The sequence below is a fragment of the Monodelphis domestica genome, chromosome 3, assembly GCF_027887165.1.
Source record: "Monodelphis domestica isolate mMonDom1 chromosome 3, mMonDom1.pri, whole genome shotgun sequence".
Classification (NCBI taxonomy): Eukaryota; Metazoa; Chordata; class Mammalia; order Didelphimorphia; family Didelphidae; genus Monodelphis; species Monodelphis domestica.
Genome location: NC_077229.1, coordinates 64,317,970 through 64,328,002, shown reverse-complemented (window position 1 = coordinate 64,328,002; position 10,033 = coordinate 64,317,970). Strand labels below are relative to the sequence as shown.

The 10,033-nt window shown below is 43.5% G+C and overlaps 1 long non-coding RNA gene across 1 annotated transcript; it reads right to left on the bottom strand.

The window, feature by feature from the left end:
- Nucleotides 1-1,940: 1,940 nt before the first annotated feature.
- On the bottom strand, nucleotides 1,941-4,550 carry LOC107651957 (uncharacterized). The gene is made up of 2 exons (XR_001629365.2): nucleotides 4,130-4,550; nucleotides 1,941-3,451 (listed from the first exon to the last, which is right to left on the bottom strand). It is a non-coding gene; the product is annotated as an uncharacterized LOC107651957 (long non-coding RNA).
- Nucleotides 4,551-10,033: the final 5,483 nt, after the last annotated feature.

The window sequence follows — 10,033 nt, the reverse complement described above, 5'->3', positions numbered from 1 at the left end:
AGCTGCACTCTCCTCTCACCACAGTGAAAGAGATCCCCTGTCTACCTTCCAAGTTATTTTCTGCAGGAAAGTTACTGCACTCTGTGCCCTTGTTGGTTCAATCACTCCAAAATTCAGTTTAAAGTGTTATTTTAGAGTGGTTGGAGAGGATTCTCAGAGCAATTGGAGCTTTCCCTGCTTCTCTTCCACCATCTTAGCTCTACCTCAAATCATCTGTTTTTGACCCAGGATTCTCCAGCAAGAGCTCAAAGACAGCAGTTCCCAGGGGTCTATCCCTGGCTAGCTGAGAGGACATGGCCAACCAGTCTTTCTGAGTTTGGGTACACAGATATGGAAACTCCCAATTTAAAGACACTAGGAGGGACCTCTTATGGCCTAGGCTCTGATCAGTCCTGCCTGTGAATTCTTTTGCTGGGAAACAATGTCCAGAGACATCAGACAACCATTTCTTCTCTGGAACAACCCTCCCTCCTACTCCAATCAAAGTTTCTTCAAGAGTATCTATGGGCACTAGCTCTCTCCCACATGATTCCACAACAGTTGAGTCCAAGGGCATGCTAGACTCTAATCCTTCCTTAGACACCAGCCCCAAAGAGATCTTTTTCCCTTTTCCTACATGGCCACCACTAGAGAAGGCACAACAACAGGGTGGGAATCTAACACTACTAGATATCCTGAAACAAGTCCACTAAGTCTTTTCATACTAGGATATTTCCTTCAGGGGAAGTCATCAGCCCACCATTTGCTGTCTTCATCTGATTCAATCTCTACTAGCAAAGTTCCCACACTTCCATGACAACACACATAGTAGTTTCTGCCATTACAGTGAAGGCTCATATAAAAGGAATGAACCCAGCTCAGCTGGGCTACCTTGAAATAAGGCTCCCTACCATAATATATACCATACATCTTTTCATCTCATTAGCTCCTGCACCATGGAGACAAAGAGCACCCATTTTCTTAAAAAAAGAAAAAAATCAGATACAGTCTTTGGTTCAGTCCATGGTCCTTCATGAACTCTTTTTCTTCTCTGGAAGATCAGAGTCATGTTTGAGTCGGGGAGGTTGATTCATTTCTGCTTTAAGATGGGAAGGAATCATATGTATTTAACATGAAGACATTCCATTCTCTAGCAGTTGCCCCGCATGGTCTCTGTTTCTGTCTTTTGGAGAGTCTGATTTTCATAGTCACTTTAGTTTCCCACAATCTTCTTGAGAGTAGCCTTGTCATCCTTGGGACTGAAATGACCCTTCCTTTCCTCGCTGTGGTCACATGCTTTAGGAATGCAGTAAAATTGGACTGTGGCAAGTGGAAACCTTTGAGGCAGTTAAAAAAGGGAAGGGGATACCAAAGATTAACTTCTGGGAGACCTTAGGTCTTTTCATATTGCTTCCTATCTAAAATGACTCTCTGCCTGGTGTGCAATAAGTGCTCAATAAGTGCATGCTGAATAAGAGATTGACTGACTTTCCTTTTTGTGAGGCATCAGCAGGAACCTGAGTCTCAGCACCACCACTGCATACCTATCCTGGCATGATGGAACTATATCTCCAGGAGGGAGCCCCTCCTGCCCTCTACCAGTGTTAGTGCTTCTGGTCTGTCTGTAAGAATCTCCCCTCTGCTTCCTCTCCTGGACAAATCTACATGTGGGCTCACTTTCTGTTTACTTTTTCTAGGAGTTCTTCATCTCATGAATATTTGTGGTATTATTCTTGGGTTCTGGCAACTTTATTCTTATCTCTTCTCCTTCTTACCCATCCCTTCCTATTGGCTCATATTGACTACACAGATACTCCTATCAAACTCCATGTGCTGCCAAAACTCAACCCAAACTCCTTGCCTGTGGTCACCCATTCCACATCCTGGGATGGCCCCATTCTCTGAATCTTCAGCAATGTTATCTACTACCACTGAGTCAGAAAAGAACATACAAGAACCAGGATATTCATGCCATCTTCAATTATCATAGAAAAAGGCATCTGCCTTCCCCCCCTCCAAGGTTCACATTTACAAGAGACATTCCTTTCCCATCAGGTAAAGTCTCTGGTTCAGATCCTGGTCTTTCCACTTGAGCCCTGCTCACAAGTGACAACTCTTTCTTCCTCTCTGGAGGGTTATGTTTGAATGGAGGAAGTCAAGCCTTAAGGTTTGTAAAAGTCAAATATCTTCAACAGGAAGGCATTCCCTGGCAAGATTGTTGCCCTTCAGGGCCTCTATTTCTGTACACCGGAGAGCCTTGTGTTCTGGTGATCCGTCTCATATCTCATTGTCATTGATGACAGTCTTCTCATCCTTGGAGATGAAATGACCCTTCCAGCACTCTTTGCATGTCCACATTCTGGTCAAATGCTTTAGATGTGTTGCAGACTTGGGTTATGACAAATGGGAACTCTGGAGGCTGGGTAGGAAAGGCATGGAGTGACAAAAGACACCCAAATTATTTGTATGAACTTCAAGGAGAATTTGGTCTTTTTTTTTTAGTCTGTTCATGCTTAGTCTTTTCATACTTGTTCATCTCTGAGAAGACTCTCTGCCTGGTGTGCAGTAAAGCCTCAATCCATGTGGCTGACTGAGAGATTGACTGACTTTCCTTTTTCACAGGCATTAGTGAAAGCCCAAGTGCCAGCACTGCTATTGCAGACCTCACTTCACATGAAGGCACCACATCTCCAGCCAGCAAATCCCTAGGGGCAACCATCACTGTCAGCACTTCAGGTAAATAATAGTCTTCCCCTCAACTTCTTCTTCTGTAGAAGTATTCAACTGTGTTTTGTTTTTGTTTTTTTCAGTTTCCTGCTTTGGGGAACTCTACATATGGTGCATGTTTGACATGGTATTCTTGGGTTTGGGGGACTTTCCATATGTTTTTCCATTGTTGGAAACATTTAAATTCCATCTTCCTTGTTTTCTCTCTTTAAAGTCTTTCCCTCAGGTTCTATTCCTTTGGGATTGAAAATACAGACTCATATGGGAAACAAAGATTTCCCCATGGCTTGTCTAGGAGTCAATTTTAGTAGAGTTCACACATTCAAGTAGGTATTATCTGCCAGCTTGCTGAGGATCTTTGACAGGTTGTGGATTTGAGGATGTTAACTGTGGAGCTGAGAAATGACTTAGATCATACTGAAGAAGGGTCAAGACAAGCCTATTGATAGATTTTCTCTCCTCTCTCCACAGTGGTATATTTCAGCATGCAAAGTGAGGTCTGACTCATATTCTGGGGCAGGCTGCTTTGAGGGATGAAAGGGTTTGCTCTGGAGTTGGTATCCTTCTTTTCCCCCAAAGCCACCCTTAGTGTAGCCAACATAGCAGGTTGGGACCTTGACATAGTCAGGCATAAGTGAGTACTTCAGGTGACTTGTTCCACCCCTGGAGTCCTCCAGATTCCAGTTGCCAGACCAGGGCTGTGGGTTATCAGCTGTCAACAAAACGAGAGCCATGTGGTCAACACCTGTGGGAAAAGCAGAAGTTCAGAAATAGTCACCCTGACCAATAGTATGATGTTATTGCTTCAGCCCAGGTTGGATGACTCTGTTTACCTTCTCAGGTGTGACTGTCACTGTTCCATCAAGAAGATGGTGATATTTAGACCAGAAAAGTACCCATTCCCTAGTGCTAAGCCAGGACGTGGGCACAGGAAGCTGTCCAAAGATGGGTCCTATTTGAGGTTCTCCCAGGAGGCTGAAAGTACTTGAGAGTACTTTTCTACAAGCACCTGAGAGACTCCTCCCTGCACTTTCAGGTGGAGCTCCTGTACTAGGAAGACCTGCAGGTAGAGCTTCCCCTTGAGGACTACTGGCTACCATGTCCCAGAATGGAGGGTGCCAGCCTTGCTGGAATATGATTATCCACAGCTGTGCCAATGAAGAGGATGCCCAGGAGACCCTCTTCCATCCTGTGGATGAGGACTTGGGGCTTTTTCCTCACCACTTGAAGAGATTCTCAATGAAACATTTGCCTTCAGGAGGGGCCAGGTGATGCTAGAGGAGGTGCATCGTGGTGGTACTCTGGACAGCTTGACTCAGACACTCTGGGGAGAAGCTGTATCCCAGGAAAGCAACAAGTAAGACAGCGTCACCATGTCTCGCAGTGTTCGGACAGTCTCAGCAGAAGCCATTTGTCTACCCACCGCTGAAAGATCCTGAAGGCATCTGCTGGATCCATACGAGCTGAGTGAGCGCAAATTTCAAAGTATTAAAGAAAAAAAGGGGGAGTGAAGGGGCTGGAGAGAACAGCGGTCAGCTGCAGCCATGCTGGGGAACCACCTGCACATCTGAGGCCCTGAAGAGTCTCAGCCTCCCGGGCTGTTCACGCTGCGGCCAGAGCTGGACAGCAATGGCGATAATAACAACGACAATGACGAGGCAGAGGGGACGGCAGGGGACCCGGATACCCAGCACGCTGTTGAGCCAATTCAACGGCTCAGCCCACTGGAAGCCGTCTTACCGACAGCTAATTGTAGAGCGCGAGCACGGACCACCAGCGGCCAAGATGGCTGGAGTGAGCGCGGCAGCAGGCGCTCCTGCTTGGGTTGCTACCTTCCCGCCCGGCTCCTGCAGGACACTGATGCTGGAGGCACGAAGCTGCTGCGGGAGCTGACAGAGGCCAGTGCTTGAGACGTACGTGCTTCAGGCCAGTAAGAGTCATCTTAGCTTGTTCTGCAGGACCAACCTTCATGCCTCCTCGGGTTCTGTGTGCTGCTTTCCGGGGCTCTCCGTCTCCTAGGTATTTGCAGTGTGATCCTTGCCTCTGGGCCACTTGCCACAGGGCTTCCCATGTGGGCAACATTTTCACTTTGCCTTCATTGATTTCTCTTTGCAAGTCTTTCCCTCAGTTTCTAGATGATCAAAAATAAGCTCATTTCTTTTGGATGGGGTAAGGCCCACCAGAACTTGTATACTGGTTGTGTGGGGGTCTGTTATAAGCCCATCCACACTTCTGAGCAGATGACATCTCCAGGTCCACCAGGGGGTCCTCCAGAGGAAGCGAATGGGAGGAAATGGTCTGTAGGGTTGAAAAGTGACTGAGAGCATATTGAGGAGGGCTCAGTAGGAGTCTCTTGATAGACTCCCAGGCTAACCCCTCTCTGACAGCACTGTCTTTCAGCATCAGAGGTGAACTCTGGCTCATAGTTTGTGACAGGGAACTTTGAGTGACAAAAGTGCTAGCTGCCCAGTTGGAACCTTTGACTACAGTGGGTTCTCCATCATTGCCTTTAGCCATCTGACAAGAATGATCCCAACACCCCTCCCTCTCCTTCATTCTAGTACCCACCAAGAATATTCCTGCTTCTGCATCACCTGTAGGAACCCCAACACCCACAGAGAGTTGATGGCCACCATCAGTACTGGAGGTAAGCAGAAATCCCTTTCCCCTTTCTCAGCTCAATTTAATTCTCACTTCTTGGGGTATTCCTTTTTACTTCTTGTCTGTAGTCCTTATTCACTTCTGTTCTATCCTGCTTAAATGTAACCTTCTTCATGTTAGGCACTGTCTTTTTGCCTTTATATCTCCAGTGCTTAGTATGGTGCCTGCTACAAAGTAGATCCTTAATAAATGCTCATTGGTTAAATGATATCTAATAGCCTCTTGTTTAAATGGAGATTTTGAGCCTTTGCACTTCATCCCCCAGAAGTCCCTTAGTTTCCCAGGATTGCATTTTCCTGCTCCCCCACATTTTGCCCTATTGTATTTAAGTGGCTGTAACCCCTCCCTCATGCTGTTTTGAATGTGTGACATGTTTGAAGTCAGGCACTTCTTTTGCTTTAGTTATTATTAATAAAACTTTATAAAATATAATAGTTATTGATTATTAATTTTAAAACCCACACTCTTTTTTCCTCTGAGAAGATGGGCCTTTTCTATTGATTAGTTATGGGCCCTGGTATTTGGGAGCATCCCAGGACCCCTCCTAAGATTGTTGGCAGCCTCTTTTATATATACATTTTTGAAGTAATTCTTCCTGTGAGATTATTATGGATAAGTGAATTTTATGTGTTCTGCCCACCTAACACCCAAAGGCACAAATGGAGACCTACAGAAGAGAGATGAGGTAGAAGGAATTCTTCTAGAGAGTGGCCATGGGTGTTGACCATTTCTAGCCCTGGTAAGGAGGGAGAACAGATGACTCTGAGGAGGGGCAGTGGTTCAGGAGGCAAGAGATGATGACAGAAAATCACTGATGCTGATTCCCAAGGTCATACACTGTCACTCTATTCAGAATCAAAGGAGTGATTAAGGTGTACCTCTGTCTTGCTGCCCTCTCCTTCTTCTGATATGATTGAGGCATAGGTCCTTCCTTCATCCTTCTCTTTAGGCATTGATGCTAGTGTGGCAATCATCACCCACAATCCAGACCAGATTGCATCTAGAGGCTGCTGGACACCAAGTGATCTTTCAGGCACACAGAGACACTGACAGCCCTTTGGAAGTAGAAGCCTTCTTTATAATCATTCTCCTGGGTGTTCTCACTTCCATGCCTGATCTTTGGAGACAGCTAGGATATACAGGTCATACAAAAAATCTCATTGTTCTAAGAAGTTAAATTAGGTTAAGAGACCCATCCAGCACCAACCTGGGAGAGATTCCGGTCTCCTTTAAGGACAGAATGCCCAGAGGCACAAGCCCTGTATTCCAGAATCCATTCTTGAAGATCAGGGTTATAGAAGCCAGCACAGAATCAGTTTCAACCTCAGTTGCTAGAACCACTATGATGTCAACTCATCAAAAAACTCTTATTTAATTTGTTCAATTCTTATAACAATGTTTAATGTAGGGCCTGTTATCTATATTATACAGATGAGGAAAATGAGAAAATTTAAGTATTTATCCCAGCTAGTAAGTGTGGGACACAGGATTTGAACACAAGTTTCCCTAACTCCAAGTCCAGCAATCTTATCTTCTGTATCACCTGGCTGCCATGGAGCTATAGTGAGAAACCTTAGTAAAACTTCTCTCTTTTGGAAAATCCTGGCCAAGTGGCAGTCTAGAATCCTGTGAATTGGTAGGGACCTTGGGACAGGACCCACTAAATTTCTCAGAGAATAAATTGAAACTCAAATAGGGAAGGACTTACTCTCAAGATCACTCAGCTAGCAAATGTCAGAAATAGATTATAGGTTCTCTGAATCTGAGTCCCAGCTCACACACAATCATAAAATTGGAAGAGAACTCAGAAGGCATCTAGTCCAACTTTCAAGCAATGGAGAACACTTTCTAGTTGCTGGAGAGGGCAGGAAGCTTCATTTAACCTATTTATTTGCTCAATAAACATTTGTTTACTTGTATTGACAATACTGGATATGAGAGACTACTTCTACTCTTCATCTTTTTCTAGCAGTCCAGTAAAGCAGAATAATGTTTTTAAATGCATAAAAGAAAACACATACTATTACCAAATGATTATCAAAAAATAAGAGATTACATAGGAATTTTTAAAAAGATGTATTTTTTCTTATTCAAGTTCATGACCTCCCTGAAATCTACTTGAGGGTCAATGGACCCCTTAACCCCAATGGACCATGTTAAAAACCCTTCTTTCAGACATAACTCCAGTTCTCCTGGACCATACATAGTCTAACAGATGGAATGAGACAGAGAGCCTTATTTCTAGCACTAAAGAACTGCATTTAGTTACCAATTCACACAAGAAAGAGAAAGGATGGAAGGAACCAGTTAGATGTTGTCTCCAACCTAGTCCCTCTCCTAGAAAACTTAGCATGATGATAAGTAAACCAAGATTGGCAAAATGCTCTCATCATGGGATGGACTCAAGGAAGGCCTTAAGCACCCACACCCATTAAATTGTTGCCAAACACCTAGACAGGAGAGATGAGAAACTGGAGTTATAAAAGGAGTGTAAGGAATATTGGATTTAGAGTCAGAAGAAATGGACTCATATCTTGACTCCATTACTACCTAAGTGAACTTGGGAAAGTCATTTACTCAAATCCTTGGTTTCTTAATCTATCAAATGAGAGAGTTTAACTAGATGAACCACAAACACCTTCCAGCTCTAAACCCAAAGAATTTATTTCCCACTAGAACAAAGGAGAAAGAATGGAAACTTTCACCACCTAACTTGACCTTGAAGCTAACTACCTTCTCTGCTTGTGGATGTAGATCTGGTCCTCTGGTTCTGAAATGGGAACTGAATGGGAAGAATTGGAAGGAAGCCCATATGCTGCATAGCCTGACCTTCCTCCAAAACAGGAATCCCCTCCGCTGCCTCCTCAAAGTTTTTCACTCCTTTGAGTTCTGCCCTTGTAGCATAAATGTTCCCTTACTGGAGCCTTGAGATTGTCTTGGCTCTCTCAGAAGTCACATTACACTTGGAAAAATGTGACCATCCATCCTATAAAGGAAGAACAAGATCTCCTGTCTCCTGTCTTCTTAGAACCAGAACATGATTAAGACAATAGTAGAGGTTTTGTTCATTCCTTTATCCTTTCATTTGATAAATATTTATGAAGTGCTACTGTGAGCAGGGTCCTGTAATTTGTGCTTGATAAAGTCCAAAGTTTAGATAAAACACAGTCTTGGGGCAGCTCATTAGTACAGTGGATAGAGCATGAGGCCTGGAGTCGAGATCACCTGGGTTTGATCACACACTTCCTTGCTGGATGAGCCTGGGCAAATAACTTGACCCCAATTTTCTAGCCCTTGCCACTTTTCTATCTTAGAATTGATACAAAAAAAGAAAGGAAAAAAAATGGTACTAAAAAGACAAGGGTTAAAAAAAAGTCACAGTTTGTCCCAATAGTTTAGTGTCAGAGGAGAGGACAGAGCCTGTTATAAAAATATTACAAAGTTAATAATGACAGACCTTGGCAACAGCTTGGATATGGAAGTGACAGATAAGTAAGGAATCCAAGATAACCCTTGGTTTGTGATCCTGAGATACTCAGAGATTGGTATTTGCCTCTACAATGACAGGAAAGTTAGGAGAGGAAGATTGCTTAGAGCAGCAGTTCTCAACCTGTGGGTCACAACCCTGGCGGAGGTCGAACAACCAAAACACAGGGGTCGCCTAAAGCCATCACAAAATGCATATTTCCGATGGCTTTAGTGGCTGAGAAATCACCCTACTTTACAGCAAGATCTCGGAAAGAACGGGGACCCTGCTGCCTGCACATTGTACTAATATTAGTTACCTATCAGCAGCCCTCCCCCTATGAGGAGTGATGGATTTACCCTGTTGCCTGGAGACCGAACTCAAACAGAGACCCAGAGAGCACACCCAGGCACTGGCTCCAGAGGGGTTAAGAATGAGTCCTGGAGCAGATAACTCCTGGAGAGGATAATGGAGTCAAGTAACCCCAACAAAATGAAGCCTCAACTCGAGCTGGAGGGAGACAACAGAAAGAAGAAGGCAGCGTCTGCGGACCCCCTCCCAAGGCAGGACTTACCTCCTGCCCCAGTGCTCAGGCTGCCTCCTGCTGGATTAATATTTCTCAACATATAATTAAATATTGTTTTTGTGATTAATCACTATGTTTAAATTATGTTTGATTTGTAGCAATGAGAATACATAATGCATATCAGGTATTTACATTCTGAATCAACTGCAGCAAAATTACATTTTTGAAGTAACTATCATAATATCAATAATATCAGCTAACATTTTATGACACTTTATGCTTTACCAAGTGCTTTGCAAATATCTCATTCTTAGCATCGCAGTCTTCAGAGGTAGTTACTAATATTATCCCTGTTTTTTGAATGAGAAAATGGAGGCAGACAGAACTTAAGAGATCTATCCAAGGTCAAGATGCATAGGCATGAAAGGTTTCCCTGAAATAAGATGCATTACATTTTTTGGCTTACTATTTTTCTTACTATTTTATTTTTTCCAGTGACATGGAAAAATAATTTTTAACATTTCACTATTTATAATTCTGAGTTCCAAATTCTCTCCTTCCCTTTTTCATCTCTCCCTACCTTGAGACAACAAGTAATTTGATTATACATGTATAATCAGGCAAAATATCTTTGCATATTAGTCATATTATAAAAGAAAGATGTTACATTTTGA